General features: G+C 45.0%; 1 protein-coding gene across 1 annotated transcript in view; it reads right to left on the bottom strand.

Moving 5' to 3' along the window:
- Window positions 1-15,878, bottom strand: part of LOC115787873 (glutamate receptor ionotropic, kainate 5-like) — a 128,985-nt gene that overhangs the window by 101,082 nt on the left and 12,025 nt on the right. The window lies entirely within an intron of this gene.

Raw genomic sequence — 15,878 nt, 5'->3', positions numbered from 1 at the left:
GGGCGTGTTTCAAGTAACAGTATTTTTTCTGTGTTAAAGCCACCGCCATTCTCAAATGTTAACCAGGAGCATCGAGAATCTAAATGCAACAATTTTAATGATGCTGGAAACGATTCAAGAAGAGATTATGCAGCAGGATTGGATATTTTGGTAAAAAAAGATATTACTGATATATTTAGCATCAGCACACTGGCAATATGTCAAGATATTAATTAACAATGTTTTCTCATAATGCTAATAGAAAAAAATAATCCAGTTAGATTTCCTTTGAAACAAATTTACTGTTGCAATTTACAGATTTGGTTGTCTGTACACCAGAAATTTTGCCAAGCTACTGGCAAATGAACTCTCTTTAAATAAATAAAATAATAAAATAAAATAAAATAAATTAGCACTCAATTTAGATCACACAATCTGCTTCCCTCATGAATATTTTTTAACCTCGGAAAGTTCAGAAGGTTATCAGCTTTGCAGCTAAAAACTGCTCCACTGTAGACGAACACATACACGTTCTGAATCTCGCTTACACAGTAGTTTATTGTTAATAAAGTAAAGTTTGCAGCGCTTCATTCTCGGGGACATACAGCATAAAAATGCAAGCCACAGGAAACAGTGAGATATAAGAACCAAAGTAAAGGTATTATCACAAAATGCTTTAATCGGGGTCAGAGCGGAGAGTTTCTGCATATACTCGAACCTTTACGGTGGCCTTTAAATGCTGGTGGTGCAGAGCAGCCAATCATCAACTTCAGTGATGCTAATCAAGCAGAAACTGAAGCTGAAAAATGAAGCTGGTCCACTCGATACTGGCTTCAAAAGTGAGTGGGTCCCCACAGCCTCCCATGTTAAAATGCTCAACTTCACAGCAGAAATAAACATGTTTGTTTAAGTTTATTTTTCTGGCCTTTATTGATAATTTCCAGCCTCATAACAATTGTTTGTTAGCTTAATTTGTTTTTGATTACTCATCTGTTTAAAGTTTGAATTGTTAGGGGATCTGCAGATGGAGCCAGGTTTCAGTTATTTTTATGACAGTAGTCACCAGAGGAGTGATTTCCAGCAATTAATAATTCCAGTTCATCCATTTCCTGGACCGTGGATCTTGTGTTGATGAGAAACATACTCGGCAGAAAAGACTTGTGGGTGTTTCCTGAGCTTTGCTGCTAGTCTGGACCGGTATCCAAGTTTCTGCTTCCTCAATCACCATCGTCTACGGCGTCTGCCAGACCCTACAACGATCAGTGATCTTGGTGGTCTCGTTGGTCGGCAGATATGCTGTAAGTGTGGTGAAAGTCATCTGTCATGGGAGGTTTTAGCTGAAGACTACAAGTGCAGGCAGCTGTAACAGTGATTACCACTACAATATACAACCATCCATCCATCCATTCACTTCCACTTATCCTGGTCAGGGTCACAGGGGGTCTGGAGCCTATCCCAGCTGTCCTAGGGCAAGAGGCAGGGTACACCCTGTACAGGTCACCAGCCTGTTGCAGGGCCAACACAGAGAGACAGACAACCATTCACACCTATGGGCAATTTAAAATCACCAATTAACCTAACTGCACTACCTGCACAGGGAGAACATGCAAACTCCACCCAGAAAAGCCCGGGCGGATTCAAACCCATGTAGGAGTCGGTGGAAGGAGACACGAGCAGGTATGTAGTCTCAGCTTTATTCGGTAAAACACACACACTAGAACTCCAAATATATCTCCTCCAAAAGGAGGAGTCAAGCCCTTTTATCCCAGGCCTCTCTCTCCCGCCTTTTCCAGATCTATTCCCGTCTCTCTCTTCACAATAAGAGCTTGGGGCATTCTGGTGTGAAATGTGCATATATGTGGCCACCACACAGGCCCCCCCTGAACACACAGAATGGCAAACAATACAATCATAAAAACAGCAACCATTTTCAACACAACATAGCAAAAATAAAATACCACCTCAAGAGTATCTCCTAGGGGGTTTAACAAGGCGGCCGCTACGGCTGTGCTTGGCGACCACAGGTGGTGAAAACGAGGGAGGGGCATAGCCCCGACCACGGCGAGACTGCCCCCTGGCAGGGGAAAAAACAGCAGCTGGGGGCAGGTCCTCCGAGTGAGGCATAGAAACGGGAGGACGACCGCGGCGCGGAGGTTGGGCCAACTCAATAGGACCATCCGGAAACATGTGAGCAGGCTTAAGGCGATCCACCGAAACCCGCTCCTGACGACCTCCCAGCTCAACCAAAAAATCCTTAGGTCCCACCTCTAGCACACGGAATGGACCATCATAAGGAGGTCGAAGTGGAGAACGGTGCGCGTCATGGCGGATAAAAACGTACTTGGCAGACATCAGGTCCTTTGGCACATATGACTGTGGAAGGCAGTGATGCGCCGCTACTGGGGCCAAAAACCTATCATTCCCCGGGAAAACCGGCCCGCTCCTTTTGTCGGCCCCCGAAGCAGATGCACCAGGAAGGAATTCCCCTGGAACCCTCAAAGGCTGGCCCAGGACCAGCTCGGCTGAAGAAGACTGCAGGTCCTCCTTAGGTGTCGCACGCAGGCCCAGCAGGACCCAAGGAAGGCGGTCAACCCAGCTGCTGTCCACCAGCGCAGCCCGTAAGGCAGCCTTCATGGTACGGTGGAACCTCTCGCAAAGGCCATTGGCCTGCGGGTGGTACGCGGTAGTGCGATGGAGTCTGACGCCAAGGTTCTCCGCCACAGCAGTCCACAGCTCAGACGTGAACTGAGGACCCCTGTCAGATGTCAAGTCAAGCGGTACGCCAAACCGAGATACCCAGGAGGAGACGAACGCACGAGCAACATCTGCTGAGGTGGTTGACGCCAAAGGAACTGCTTCAGGCCACCGAGTCGTCCTGTCCACCATTGTCAGGAGATGGGTGAAACCCCGGGAAGGGGGAAATGGACCTACCAGGTCTACATGGACATGTTCGAACCTTCTCTGGGGTATGGGAAAGTGCTCCAGAGGGGATTTGGTGTGTCGTTGCACTTTGGCGCGCTGACAAGCAACACATGAGGAAGCCCACGCCCTGACCTCTTTCCGGAGGCCGGGCCACACAAACTTGGCCCCTACCAACTTAACTGAGGCTTTAACTCCTGGGTGCGAAAGAGAATGAACTGCCTCAAAAACCCGCCGACGCCAGCAAGCAGGAACCAAGGGGCGAGGCCTGCCCAATGAGACGTCGCAAAGTAGGGTTACGCCACTATCCTGAAATGAGACATCTTCCAAACGCAAACTGGACTCGGCCCTCTTAAAAGCCTGAATCTCCGTATCCGTAAGTTGGTCGGCAGCCATGGCAGAGTAGTCCACTCCCAAATGCACAGAACTAACCTGCGCCCTGGACAGACAGTCAGCCACCCGATTACACTTGCCGGCGACGTGCTGAATGTCAGTGGTAAACTCTGAAATAGCAGAAAGCTGCCGTTGCTGCCGTGCAGTCCATGGTTCTGAAACCTTTGCCATGGCAAATGTGAGAGGTTTGTGGTCTACAAAAGCGGTAAAGTCACGGCCCTCAAGCAGGAACCGGAAATGACGCGTCGCGAGAAAAAGGGCAAGGAGCTCCCTGTCAAACGTACTGTACTTTCTCTCCGCATCCCGAAGCTTCCTGCTAAAAAAGGCGAGGGGCTGCCAAGCACCACCCACCCATTGTTCGCACACGGCCCCGACTGCAAAATCGGAGGCATCGGTAGTAAGGGCAACAGGCGCCTCGGGAGACGGGTGGGCCAGCAGGGCAGCGTTGGCAAGAGCAGCTTTGGCACTGTCAAATGCCTGCACCCGCTCAGGTGTCCACTCTATCTCTTGGTTGCCTTTCTTGCCCTTAAGTGCATTGTACAGAGGGTGCATGAGGTGAGCAGCCCGGGGGATGAAACGGTTATAAAAGTTCACCATCCCCAAAAACTCCTGCAGGGGCTTCACTGAGGAAGGGCGCGGAAAAGCAGAAACCGCCTCCACCTTAGCGGGCAGGGGAAACGCCCCTTGGGGCGAAACGAGGTGTCCCAAAAACTCTATGGCCGGCAGACCGAACTGGCATTTAGCTGGATTCACAATCAAACCGTGCTCACTGAGACGCTCAAACAACTGGCGGAGGTGCACTGAATGCTCCGCGGCGGAAGGGCTGGCAACCAGTATGTCATCCAGATAGACGAACAAAAATGGCATACCACGCAAAACGGAGTCCATGAGGCGCTGAAACGTCTGTGCCGCGCCCTTCAGACCGAAGGGCATTCGCAAAAACTCGAAAAGGCCAAAAGGAGTGATAACCGCGGTCTTGGGCACATCACGCGGATGGACAGGAACCTGATGGTATCCCCTCACCAAATCCACCTTTGAAAAAATAGTTGCCCCCGCAAGATGAACCGAAAAATCTTGAATGTGGGGAACCGGGTACCTGTCATTAGTCGTCGCATTATTAAGGCGCCTAAAATCCCCACAAGGGCGCCACCCACCGTCAGCTTTAGGGACCATGTGCAACGGGGACGCCCACGGGCTGTTTGAGCGGCGCACAATCCCAAGGCGCTCCATGTTTGCAAACTCCTCCCTGGCTATCGCTAACTTCGCGGCATCGAGACGGCGTGCACGCGCAAAAACCGGCGGACCCACAGTGGTAATGTAATGCTCCACACCATGTTTAGCTACGGCTGCAGAGAAGGTGGGAACCGTGAGGGTGGGAAACTCGGCAAGCAAACGCTGGTACTCATCACCTGTGGCAAGCATGTTAGCGAGGGGCAGGGGGCCAGGACTACCAAGTGTACAGGGGTAGGTATCAAAAGACACAGCATCTATCAAGCACCTATTAGCTACATCGACCAACAACCTGAAAGCACACAAGAAATCAGCGCCGAGTATAGGTACTGACACAGAGGCTATCACAAAGTCCCAGTTAAACTGACGTCCCTTGAAACACACAGTCACCAACCTCATTCCATATGTGCGAATGGGGGTACCGTTCGCCGCGTCCAGCAGGGGTCCGTGACATTGTCCCAAGGCGTCCGCAGCTGAAGCCGGCATGATGCTACGCTGAGCACCCGAGTCCACAAGCAGACGGCGTCCCGAAGCAGTGTCCTCAATGAAGAGCAGCTTGTCCGAGCTGCCAGCGCACACAGCTGCTAGTGAGCACCGGCCCTCTCGTTTCCCTGGTGCTGGAAGGTACACGGCGGAATGCAGCGCTTCGCCTTCACTCCGAACCGGCGATGATAGAAGCAGAGCACGCTCTCCTTCCTCCGGCGCTCTGCGACGGCGGCCACAGCACCAGCTTCTCTCGTCTCCGCCCCTTGTAGAGCCGCACTCGGTAAAAGTGCATGCACACCGGAATGCCTGGATGCCAGCAAAATCTTGTCCGCCTCTTCAGCTAGCCCGCGGTAATCCTTGGCCCGTATCAGAGCGGAGCTGGCTAGCGCGGTGCGCACGGGAGGGGGGAGCTGGCGCAGGAACAGATGCGTAAAGAGAAACGAAGCGTCGCCCGGGCCGAGCAGAGCCAGCATGTGCTCCATCAGCTCGGAGGGTTTACCATCTCCCAAGCCATTCAGGGACAACAGGCGATCAGCCCGCTCTTCGTCTGAAAGCTGATAAATCCGCAGCAGGTTCTCCTTCAGCGCTCCATACTTGTTAGCAGGCGGCGGGTCCCGGAGCAGTCCCATCAGCCGGCGGGTAGAAGCAGAGTCCAGCGCCGCGACGACATGGTAATACTTGGTGTCGTCTGAGGTGATCCCGCGGAGGTGAAACTGGGCCTCCACATGCTGGAACCAAGGCTCTGGATCGTGCTGCCAGAACTCCGGGAGCTTGACCGTGGCCGCAAAAATAGCGGGAGAAACGGCGGCGGCTGGTGAGGAAACGGCGGCGGCTGGTGAGGAAACAGCGGCCGCGGCCGTTGAGCTGTCGTCAGCAGACATGTTCTTTAGTCGGGGTCACCAATGTAGGAGTCGGTGGAAGGAGACACGAGCAGGTATGTAGTCTCAGCTTTATTCGGTAAAACACACACACTAGAACTCCAAATATATCTCCTCCAAAAGGAGGAGTCAAGCCCTTTTATCCCAGGCCTCTCTCTCCCGCCTTTTCCAGATCTATTCCCGTCTCTCTCTTCACAATAAGAGCTTGGGGCATTCTGGTGTGAAATGTGCATATATGTGGCCACCACACCCAGACCTGCTAGCTGTGAGGCAACAGTGCTAACCACCACGCCACCATGCTGCCAATATACAGACAAACAAACATACAAAGCAAAAATAAATAAAACAACAGAATGAGCTATGAGGTGCTGCGTCTGTGCACACTGCCATCCTATCAGTATATCCTATCAGTTTGCCCAAATTTAGTCAAATTTGGGTTTCAGGGGGTTGAAGCAAAAATTCAATTTTACATAGAAATGCTATGTAAAATAGGCCAGAGAGCACATCACCTGTCTCTCTTCTGTATGTTGAAATTGTGCTGAACCACCTTCTCTTCACCTGAAGATAGAAGGTGTGTAAAAAGTGTGATCAAATTTGCAAACATCCAGGTACAAACTGCTCAAACACAAACTGCAACTTCAACAGCAGCAAGGTGATGGACCAAAAAACAAATCTGATACCTGTCCCTGAATCTGAACCAACAAATCCACTCGTCATCATTTCTGTTTCCTCCCTTTAGAAACGGTGAAGAAAAACGTAGCTGCCGGCTGTGTACAGTAACACCTCCCTTGTTTATTTTTGCTGCTCCCTCCCAGCTGACTCCTAAGTGCCACACATTGAGCAGGCGACTGTGCATTTGGAGAGCGGGCAGAACGTACAGGCTGAGAACGCTCACATAAACTGTAGCAGATGGAAATGCAGAAAATTTTGATTGTGCTGCTGCTGGGACCTGATGTGAATACCAGATGACAAGAGCTGTTTTCTGTTGTTTAAACAGAGGAATTTCAGGCTCACGAAAGGATGGACTGTTTTTGCAGTGTAATGCATCGTTCCTTATTCCTGAGTTTCAGTAGACTAAAAAATCAAAGTGAATATGGTGCTGAGGCTCAATAACAAGCAGAAAGTCTGCTCCTGCTGCTGCTGCCAGGGTTTGCTCTGGATTTGATTTGTGTTTCTTAAATAATTAACACCTCTCGAGGCGAACTAGGAGGCGATTTATTGTGTCCTTCCTCAAAAAGACTGTTGTGGGTTTTTGCAGTTTAGGGGAACACAAAGAGAACCAGATGGTTCGTGCTGCGTTATCTGTGTTCTCTGAGTCTTCCTCCTAAAAATCCTTGAGTTAGATCAGACACCGTGGAACTGAAAATCTAAACATGAGGCCTTCCCAAGGGAAGATACCCACAGCATCGCCTCTCAGGAAAAACAAACCTCCTTTTCCTAAATACATTTTGGAGGTAATGCAGGTTCACTGGTCCTGCTGTGTGTAGATCAGAAACACTTTAACAAGAACATGAACTTCTGAAAAGGGTTCAGACGCGTTCTAACTGATGATGATGATGATGATGTTTTGCTTTGGTGAGGTTACTGCCTGAGTGGAGTGTGGAGGAGGCGGGACACATGACAGCCATTAGTGAATTCACCTTTTCACACCTATAAATTTACCTACCTGTGCTATTCCCACACAGTGCACTCAGTCATCACACAGACTTTGAACTAGCTGGCTAATTAAAGATCATATTATACTGGATCTCAATTCACCTGACACTTCCATCCATCCATCCATCCATCCATCCATCCATCCATCCATCCATCCTGCGTTTATCCTTTTCAGGGTCGGAGCCTATTCCAGCTACCAGAGGGTGAGAGGCAGGGTACACCTGGACAGGTCGCCAGGCCGTTGCAAAGCGCATCTGACATTTGTGTTCTCATATGTACAGTACGGTGCAAAAGTCTTGAGCTACCCCTCATGTCTTTGTTTTGCTAAGCAGATGGGAAACAGGTGCAGTGATTTATTGAAACATATAAACATAAATGGAAATACAGTATATAAGGCAAAAACAAATCGTGTCTCTGTAGTCTTTCAGTTATCTACTGTAGGTCGTAGTAGTCTCTGGAGCTTAAATAAAGTTTCTTGAAAATTTTCACCTCTCATCCGAAAGGCTTCTTCAGTTCTAAAACCAAAGGTGGAGAGACCCAGGTATTTAAACCCTGGTGGGGGTTGTGCCCAGAGGTGGTCATGACCCACTATCGTTCATGTGTATAATCACATGTGCCAAGGTGTGAACAAAGGTGTGGGTCACCACAATCAGTGGTTTCGGGTGAAACCACTCTATCAAGTGTCCTATTGAGGTCACCTGAAGAAAGGTGTGAATGGGGGTTGAGGTGGACCACTCTGTCCAGTGATGGTTGTTCACAGGAGACACATCATCTGTCTTTCCGGTCCAAAATGTGAACACTGGTTAATCGAAAGAGTGCCCTTTATCCTTCAGATAACGACACAGCAAAGAACTGAACAAGACACGGACAATTATAGACGCAAGGTAATGAGAGGAGGGTGGAAACATCCGGGGAGCACAGGTGAACAGAATTACATTAACAAGACAAGGGTAAAAAAACTAAACACAACACACACAGAACAGGAGACTGGCAAAATGAAACAGGAAGTGACCAAAGGTAACATACACATGGACCTGACACAGATCCACGGAGGAACTTCAACAACGGTGACATCCAGACTACGACACAAACTGGACGTGAAAGCAGCTAAATAGGGGAGACACAAACACCAGAAACACAACACAGAAGACATGACACAGGAAGGAAAACCGGAACACAAGAATGCAGGGAAAAAGACAGGAACAAGGGAAACAGGAACTAAATACTAAAACTAAAACTAAATAAGTATAAGAACAAGACTCAGTAAACTATTACAACTAAGAACTCAAAACTGTAAACAACCGTAGAAGCACAGCCAAAATACAATAAAAACTGAACCTCAAGGAAAAAACATAAAAACTGGGCAAACGGCCCAGGACTGTGACACATCTGCAGTGAGAGCTTGGTTCACATTGCCAGCAGTAAGTCAGACTTGGCAGACAGGGCTGCCCTTTGTCAACAATCCTGTTCATATTTATGTGCAGAATTTCTAGGTGCAGCCAATATGGCAGATGGAGGGTCTGGTGATCTCTGGAAATAATCTTTTTCACACTAAAAGATGACATCTCTGGGCTGGCTGGCTATGTCTTTAATTATTTAGATTTTACTTGAATTTTTTTTTATTGGGGTTAAATTGATCCTCATTGGTTTCATCATATAAATACAAAAAATAATGTTTAATTGAAATTACTGCAAACTAAGTGGTACCAGAATCAAAATCAAAGGATGGCAAATACACTTTGGATAACAGCTGGCAGTTGCATTCAAGAAGTTTAGATTTTTATTTTAAAAAATGTGCAAATTAATTGTAACTAAATAATAATATATATTTTTCTTCAGAGGATTTTTCTTAAGTTTTGCTTTTGTGATTTTTTGCTGTTATGATTGCTTCTCACAAGGAATTTATCTGAATAAATAAATTTAAAAAATCTCATTGGCAACAAGCAAAAGTTTCAGTCCAAAGGAAAACGTCACCACGCTGCCCTCATACAGTTTTCAAACAAGCATTTCTGAGTTGCAGCTACAGAAGGCTAATTTTCCCTGGAGGAATTCTTACAGAAAATGCCATCATGCATGTGCACCTCCTTCTGAGTGTGTGTGCCTGTACTTTATATGCATCTGAGTGGTGCCCAAGCAAACTGATTATTAATAAAAGTTAGGTGGATATACAAGTTTTAACTGGTCTGGTTCACTGTGATTAGTGTTCATATAAAACTGAAGTACATGGATACACTTACAGACACACTTTAGCCTTCAGTCTGCACTCACTCTTTGCCTTTGGAAACTAATTCATGACCTCATTAACTTGTACAATACACATGTTTCACTAATTATATTACTTTTGTTATGTTATATCTGTCAGTGATGAGGGTTAAGTAGTTCAGGTCAGTTCAGTTCAGTTCAATTTTATTTATATTGTGCCAAATCACAAGGTAAGGTAAGGTAACAGCCAAAACAACCCCCTATGAGCAGCATTTGGAAACAGTGTGAAGGAAAAACTCCCTTTTAACAGGAAGAAACCTCCAGTAGAATCAGGCTCTGGGAGGGGGGGTCATCTGCTGAGAGCGGTTGGGGCTGAGGGGAGGGAGACAGAACAAGAGATACACTGTGGAAGAGAGCCAGAGATTAATAATAACCAATGATTACATACGGAGTGGTATATAAACACAGAGAGCAAAAAGAGGTGAGTGAAGAAGGAATTCATCATGGGAATGCTCCCAGCAGCCTAGGCCTATGGGAGCATAAGGGAGGGTTCAGGGTCACCTGATCCAGCCCTAACTACAAGCTTGATCAAAATGAAAAGTTTTAAGCCTAATCTTAAAAATAGAGAGGGTGTCTGTCTCCTGAATCCAAGCTGGGAGCTGGTTCCACAGAAGAGGGGCCTGAAAGAGAGACTGCACAAATGCAAAAAAAAACAGTCCTACATATTTGTTTAATACAGTAAAAACTGCCTAAGTTGGATTCAAATGGCCCATGGAATTTTATCCGACTTGTAAAAAATCTGTCTTGTGTAAGTCGGATAAAATCAGTTTCTTCAAAATTCTTCAAAATATCAGACAGTTTGGGGTCTAATATGAAATTTCGCAGCAATGGCTTTCTGCTTCATCCCTTGATTTGCTTCTGCAAATTTTATAATCTGGTATTTTTGCTCGTAAGTGCGAGTTTGTAGCTTACACTTTCCTCCTGCGCTTGCTGTCATTGTCTCTGATTGAATGAACTGATTCGCCCAGTGCAGCCAACCCAGACATCACGTGACTGTCTAAACAGTCAAGCGATCTCCGGACATTGTTAATGTGTGTAGCTGTGCATGAACGAGCCAATGCATGGCGTTTGCGCAGATCATAGATATTGGAAGTGGGTGTGACGGGAGCTGAGGAGGGCTTTACTCATCCAACTTATGCAATCACATTTAATTGGAAATGCATTACAATGGGACCAGATTTTTCATCCAAGGTAGGTGAAAATCCAACTTGTATGATCTGATTTAGGTGATGACTTTATTGGAATTAACGTCAGGAAAAATCGGGACCTGCAGAAGCCATCCGACTACAGTGAAAATCCAATTTGTGCGACTTTGACTTAGGCAGTTTTTACTGTATGTGCACTGACAGACATATCCTGTTGAAAAATAATTCCAAGATTCCTCATAGTGTTACTGGAGGCCAAGGTAATTGATATGGTCCTTGGCTTTGGGGCCAGTGCTTTATTATGTTTTGATATTCTGTTATATGTGTTATGTTGTTTTAGGCTCTTTAGGCCATGTGTTTTTTGGTTGTCAGTGTTTCTGTGCTTTTTGTCTGTCCTGTTCATGTGCCCTAGCCCTGGGCCTTGTGTTTTGTTACTTCCTGTTTTATTTTAGGTTTAGTTTTGCTTCGTGTGTTTCCCTCCCAGCTGTTTCCCATTAGCTCAGTGCCTTGTGTGTATATATTGTCTGTGTTCTTGTCAGTTCTTTGTCAGGTTGTCGCATGTTTGATGTCGTCTGTGGTTCCCTGTCCGCTGTGTGTTTTCCATCCATCTATCAGTCTATATACTTTGGTAAGTCTGTCTAATTTTTGCTGCTGACCCCTTCCAGCTCTGTATTCCCCGGCACAACAAGCAAATAAAAGCTGTAGTAACGTTAAACCTGTTTCCTGCATCGTGGGTACAGCACCTGCCTGCTACACAGTGCTCCTTGACAGTAATACCATCCAGAGTAAGTATCTGGTTAGACACCATGTTTCTAAGATTTGTAGGGCAGAGAACAATAAACTCAGTTTGATCTGAATTTAGAAGCAGGAAATTAGAGGTCATCCAGGTCTTTATGTCTTTAAGACATTCCTGCAGTTTAACGAATGGATGTGTGTCATCTGGCTCCATTGATAGGTAAAGCTGAGTATCATCTGCATAACAATGAAAATGTATGCAATGCTTTCTGATAATACTGCCTAAGGGAAGCATGTATAATGTAAATAAAATTGGCCTTAACACAGAACCCTGTGAAACTCCATAACTGACCTTAGTGTGTGAAGAAGACTCCCCATTTACATGAACAAATTGGAGTCTATTAGATAAATATGATTCAAACCACTGCAGTGCAGTACCTTTAATACCTATAGTATGCTCTAATCTCTGTAATAAAATGTTATGGTCAACAGTATCAAAGCTGCACTGAGGTCCAACAGGACAAGAACAGAGATGAGTCCACTGTCAGAGGCTCTAAGAAGATCATTTGTAACCTTCACTAATGCTGTTTCTGTACTGTGATGAATTCTGAAACCTGACTGAAACTCTTCAAATAAACCGTTCCTCTGCAGATGATCAGTTAGCTGTTTTACAACTACTCTTTCAAGAATCTTTGAGAGAAAAGGAAGGTTGGAGATTGGCCTATAATTAGCTAAGACAGCTGGGTCAGTGATGGCTTTTTAAGTAGAGGTTTAACTACAGCCACCTTGAAGGCCTGTGGTATGTATGTTGATGGTTTGGAGAAAGCAACTACTGAAGTTAACTTAGAAAGATCAATCAGAGAGAAAGCATCTAAATAAATACCAGCAGTGCTGAAAGCAGCCGAACGTAAAGATATGTCTGTGAGATGCTTATGAATAATTTTTTCTCTAATGGTTAAAAATGAAGATCCTCTCCACCTCACAGGTTATCTGCTTTAAGCTGCATGTTTGTGTTATACCAGAGAGTAAAGCACTTCTGATTTGAAGCTTTCCTTTTCAGAGGAGCCACAGTATCCAAAGTCGTACGCAGTGAGGATGTAAAACTATTGACGAGATAATCGACCTCACTGGGAGCAGAGTTTAGGTAGTTGCTCTGTACTGTGTTGGCACTGAAGAGCATAACAATGAAGGAATTATATCCTTGAACTTGGCTACAGCACTTTCAGAAAGACTTCCACTGTTATGCAATTTATTCCCACTGATGTGTAATCCATTACTGTAAATTTAAACCGATCATACAAAAGAGTGTTTTCAGGGAATACTCTTAAGTTTCCATGCCATATGTCAAGAGAAGATCCAGTCTGTGATTAAAGTGGTGGGTGGGCTCATTTACATTTTGCGAGAGGTCAGTTGAATCAAATAATAGATTAAATGCAGTGTTGAGGCTGTCATTTTCAACACCTACATGGATGTTAAAAATCACCCACTATAATCATTTTACCTGAACTGAGCACCAAATCAGATAAAAAGTCTGAGAAATCAGACAGAAACTCAAAAAATAAAAAAGGTTTTGAGTTTTCCAGTTAGGGTGGATAAGACTAATAGGCTGTCAAAAGAATTAAAACTTTATCTGGGTCTTTGATTAATTACTAAGCTGGAATGTAAGATTGCTGCTACTCCTCCTCCTCGACCTGTGCTTCGAGCATTCTGACTGTTACTGTGACTCGGGGGTGTTGATGCATTTAAACATATTCACCCTGCTGTAACCAGGTTTCTGTAAGGCAGAATAAATCAGTATGGTGATCAATGATTAAATCATTTACTAACAGGGACTTGGAAGAGAGAGACCTAATGTTTAATGTCCACATTTAACTGTTTTACTCTTTGCTGCAGTTGAGGATCTTTGAACCTTTATGCTTGAATTGTTTTTTGTTAATTTTTGTTTTGCTTTGTTTTTTGTTTGTTGTTTAGTTGTCTGGGAGCAAAGAGTCTCTATAGGGATGGGGTGTAAGACTGGACATGGCTTTCATCTGCAGTAGATCAGTTTTTAGGCCTGAGTGTTGCTTCCACACAGATTTTTAAATATGTTACCACCATTTACTTGTGCTTATATTTTGTGCTGTCAGTAGCATGTAAGTAAATTTAACACTTGAAAATCTAGATTTGAGCTATTATAAGACAGTAGAATCCCCAAATCTGACTCAGAAAAATAAAATCTGAATTGGAGCAGCAGGCAGTCATTCCAGCTTTGTCCCTCCTGCCACTTATTAGACAGATGCCATTTGTTCAGGGACAGAGAGGTAAGGCTCAGATCTCCCCGATATCTTGGTGCTCAGAGAGAAGAAGGGAGGGAGGATGAAGCTGAGATGGCAGATAACATGTCTTCCTCAGGAGCTTCAGGAGTGTTCAGACACTGTTTATGCAGTATCTGGTTCTCTGGGTCACTATGACAACACACACACACACACACACACACACACACACACACACACACACACACACACACACACACACACACATGCACACACACACACTGGCCTAGAGAGGCAAACTAAGATGAAGTGATGTTATCACAAGGGGTCAAATACTCACACGCTGTCCTAAAAGTTTGTGGAGTGCAGCCCGTCTCTCGTCTCTTGGCATTTTTGCTCTGGGATATGAGCCGCTCCGAGTGGCCATCTTTATAACAGTTAAGTATCGAGAGGCAGAAAGAGCGAAAACACACGAGGACAGCGCGAGGCAGGAGAGCAGGTCTGACTCACTATTATTAATATTAAAGCAGGGCAGGGACTTCTTCAGTAATACTTTCGCTCATTACCTGAATTTTTTTGGAATATATATTTTTTTCCTCAATAAAGCATTGATTATACGGCAAGTGTGAGAAATAGCTCCAATATTTGGGAGCAATATTTGCAACTTGAAAAAAGTCTGATTTTATAGCTCAAAACTTTTACAGTTATGAGTCATTGTCAAGATGTATTAATTGTATTGTCTTAACGAAGTCTTAATTATAATTTATCATCTCATAATTACAATCTACTATCTCAAATTAAGATCATCTTGTAATCGTGACTCTTTGGCCTATTCTCATGATTTACCATCTTATAATTAGAACTTATCATCTGGTAATTATGCCTTTATAATTATGACCCATTTTCTCATAAACTTCATATTACAACTTACCAACAGACCAACAGTCGTAACCATGACATGTATTATCATTATTGCAACATATGTTATGGCCACAGTAGTCATTTTGAAAGTTAAATAAAATGCTGAGCGACGTCCCGACGAAATATGTTCTATTTACTGCAAAAAATGCAGCTATAATTTAATGTTTGTGCAACAGAGTAGGCTGCTGGCATAAATCTAAGATGACCCTGATTACACAGGCTGCTCCCAGATCAACACATTCAGGCCCCTCGGGGGTTAACCTAACTAACCCTACAGGGGTTGCCAGTGAGATTAAGCATTATAAACACACAATAGCTGCTGCAGAACCAGGACAGTGCTTCTAAAAGTATTTTCTACAGGTTGGAGTGTTGAGTAAATGGGAATTTGGCCCTGCTGTTGACAGCAGAGTTAATCAGGGGAGTTACTACTCTGAATATTGAAGCAAAACACTGACACTGGCATTCCTGGAGCTGGTAATGTGACTAACGAGACTCCGCCCCTTTTCATAGCCTTTTTGTCTGTTTGACACCTTTCAACAGAAAAACTCTCATCCAGCATATTTGAAATGAAACATCCTTATTTAGCATGTGGTTAAAATAATTGTTTTGTACGTTTATAGAATGAAACGATTTGAATAAATCAGTCCCAGCCACCTTTGATGCTGCTCTCATTTCTGTTCCCGTTCACTTTTTCTCACTTTGTGTGTTTGCAGGGTAACATCCTCAAAAACTGCTCTGACCCTTATTTGTTACAGTTTGGGATAAACGTCTTCTCTGCGTTTCCATTCCTCTCTTTGTGTTTTCTCTGAGTGACCTCCTGACAGCCCTGTTTACCATCTCCGAGCTGCACTCAAATTTAATATCAAATTATGCTGTTTCACCTTCACTCTCTACCGGGTGGTAAGGGAATGCCGTCTTCTTGCCCGCCGGTAGAGAAACGTCATCTTGTATTTATGAAACGAGGCTGTGTAGAGCGAGTCGACCCGCCACGCTGTGTGTTTTGTTTAACCTGAGACATGACG

This window comes from Archocentrus centrarchus, chromosome 11, assembly GCF_007364275.1.
Source record: "Archocentrus centrarchus isolate MPI-CPG fArcCen1 chromosome 11, fArcCen1, whole genome shotgun sequence".
NCBI lineage: Eukaryota > Metazoa > Chordata > Actinopteri > Cichliformes > Cichlidae > Archocentrus > Archocentrus centrarchus.
Note: the sequence above shows the minus strand (reverse complement) of the source record. Positions and strands in the feature narration are given on the sequence as shown.